A 3,296-nucleotide genomic window follows, 5' to 3' on the forward strand; every position below is an offset into this window, starting at 1 on the left:
TGGTGAGCCCCAATTTCATTGGTACAAATTGAATATAATTAAAGCATAGTGATTAATCACAAAAATAATATGTAATTATATATGTGTTTTCCGATGTTCTTAGGTGACCCCTGTGAAAGGGTCGTTCGACCCCCAAAGGGGTCGCGACCCACAGGTTGAGAACTGCTTTAAGCAATAAAATATGTATTTTAAATAAAAGTGGGATCAGGAGAGCGGCCACCTGCCTGTTCCGGGGGTGCAAGGTGCCTGGGGGACTTGGCAAGTGAGGAGGAGGAGGAGAAGTTCTCCAAACACAAGCGGGTTCGGCCCAGGATCCCGTTATAGCTGAACGCCCTCTGGTGAACGATTCTGCAAACTGTGCATAACGGTTTTCCCATTCATTGGTTTCTCATCCACCTGGGAGCTGCCTATGGATGGCCGTGGTTGCTATTATTATTTTGTATTTAAAAAATGTATTTTATTGATGTTACAGAGAGAAGGGAGAGGGATAGAGAGTTAGAAACATCAATGAGAGAGAAACATCAATCAGCTGCCTCCTGCACTGGGGATGTGCCCGCAACCAAGGTACATGCCCTTGACCTGAATCAAACTGGGAACCCTTGAGTCTGCAGGCTGACACTCTATCTACTGAGCCAAACTGGTCAGGGCAAGACAGGAATTCTTAAGTTTAGATTTTTAAACACTTTCACACAGATTTATGAGCTGTATTAAACAGGAATTCTTACGTTTTTAAAACATTCCTTCCAAAATCGCCAACTGATTCAACCTGAAATATGAATGTAAATATGATACTACCCATTTCACAGCTGTTTAAACTTGAATTTGCAGTGTTTCAACACTACCCTAGAGATATTATAACTGAATTTACATCTATTCCAAGTGTTCCATAAACATTCTTAAGCATTTCCCTAGTCTGTCATTGTGAATTCTAAGATTTGTAAACACTTTCAGACAGATTTCTGAGCTGTATATACAGGAATTTTTAAGTTTGTAAAATACTTCTTCCAAAAACGCCAACTCATTGAAGTGAAAATGTAAATGTAAACACTATACTACTCACTTCACAGCTTTTTAAAGGTGAATTCCCAATGTTTCAACAATGTCCAGCAGATATTACAGCTGTATTTACATTTATTCCAAGTATTTCATATACATTCCTAAGCATTTCCCTTGTCAATCACTGTGAATTCTAATTGTTCTAAACACTTTCACATAGATTTTTGAGCTGTATAAACAGGAATTCTTAAGTTTTTTAAACATCACCCCAAAATGACGACTCATTGAGCAGGAAATATAAATGTAAACACTATACTACTCATTTCACCCCTTTTTAAATGTGCATTATCAGTGTTTCAACACTGCCCAATAGATATTACAGCTGGATTTACATCTATTCTAAGTGTTTCATATACATTCCTAACCATTTTGTTCTTTCATTGTGAATTATATGAGGTCTAAACACTTTCAGACAGATTTCTGAACTCTATAAACAGGAATTCTTAAGTTTTTAAAACATTTCTTCCTAAATCGCCAACTCAATGTGAAATATGAATGGAATCATTATACTACTCATATCACAGCTGTTTAAATGTGAATTCTGTGTTTCAAAACTGCCCTGCACTTATTACAGCTGTATTGACATCTATTTCACGTGTTTCATATACCTTCCTAAGCATTTTCTTTGTCTATCATTGTGAATTCTAAGAGTTCTAAACACTTTCAGACAGATTTCTGAGCCCTATAAACAGGAATTCTTATGTTTTTAAAACATTTCTTCCAAAAATTCCAACTCATTCAATGTGAAATATGAATGTAAAGACTATACTACTCATTTCACAGCTGTTTAAAAGTGAATTCTCAGTGTTTAAACACTGCTTGACAGATATTACCTCTGGATTTACATGTATCCCAAGTGTTTCATATACCTTCCTTAACATTTCCCTGGTCTATCTCTGGGTCCATTGTAGTCATGCAAGTAATGCTGTGGTACCCAAATTGGCTGTGCTGCTCCTTCTGGGAAGATACAAAACATAACCTCTTCCCCACATTTTTACTGCATTTGGTAAAACTCTTGTCTGGTTTTTGGATCCTTCAACCAAGGCTAACCCTGCAGAGGCTATTGTACAGGAGGCCCAATGCCTTTCAGCCACTGTACAACTCTCTGCATTGTAAATCAAAAAATTTAACACATAACTTTCTTCTCCCCATGTTTTTGTTTTTATAGTTGCATTTTAAGAGTAGGATTGGTAGTTTCCACTGTTGCCTGAGTCCTGATTGATCACCCAAGGAAGAACTTTGCAATCCTGCACTTCCCAGGGTGGCATGATAAAGATTTACTTAGCTGGCTGGAAAGGCTGCAGTAGGATTAAGGATAAGGACCCTATTGTCTGGTGGGACCAGGGCTAGCCACGCTTGAAGTTTCTCTGACTAGAGGGTATTGGATTATCATCTACATCAGTCTTGGAGTGGCATTCATTTACCCAATGCTTTCTTCCCCTGCATCTTGGACATAGTCCAGGCTGCTTGTTTCCACTCCCTGTAGCCTGTTGACTTCCATTTCTAGCGTTATACTCTTTAGAAAAATGCCCTAGTTTGCCACAGTTAAAGCACCTCCCTTTCTTTTTCTACTGACCAGTGAGTAACATCTCCCTTAATGCGGCAGCTAATACTGTTCCTTGAACATAGGCTGGTCCAATGTTAGCACAAATGTGAATAAAATGCTTCCATAAAAAGTATTCTCCAGGTGACAGACAAACCTTTGCAACAATATTAAGTCTCTAGTAAACTTCCGCTATCTGTTTTAGTTCCCCTGCCACATTCATCCATTCCCTTTTGGGAGTGGGCTCTAGGGAGTCCTGAATCAGGGACCACAGACTGAAAGTAGAGAGAGGAATTTTCCCTGGACCTTCAACTGTATAACGATCTCTAAGTTGTTTTCTGACCTTTTCCCATGTCTCTACATTTACCTTTCCTTCCTCAAGAAACCATGGGCAGGTTTTACTTACAAAATCCAACAAATCAAAAAGTGGTTGACACCTCACAGAACAGCCTCATGCTTGGAGCATAGCCTTAAGCATAGATACGAATAAATTCTTTTCCTGTGATCCTGAATTTCCCATGTTTTACACCTAGTTATTACTAAACTTATCTCCTTACCTTCCTTTTTATTTTCTGCATGTGCTTCACTGGAGCATCCTTTCACCTGACAACTGCAGTTCCCCTGAACTCAGGCCCCACATTGGGCCAATGGTTCAGTGAGCCTTAGGGGGGACAGCGAAGGATGTAGAAAAGACAGA

Source organism: Myotis davidii, unplaced genomic scaffold (assembly GCF_000327345.1).
Source record: "Myotis davidii unplaced genomic scaffold, ASM32734v1 scaffold2641, whole genome shotgun sequence".
In the NCBI taxonomy this organism is placed as follows: domain Eukaryota; kingdom Metazoa; phylum Chordata; class Mammalia; order Chiroptera; family Vespertilionidae; genus Myotis; species Myotis davidii.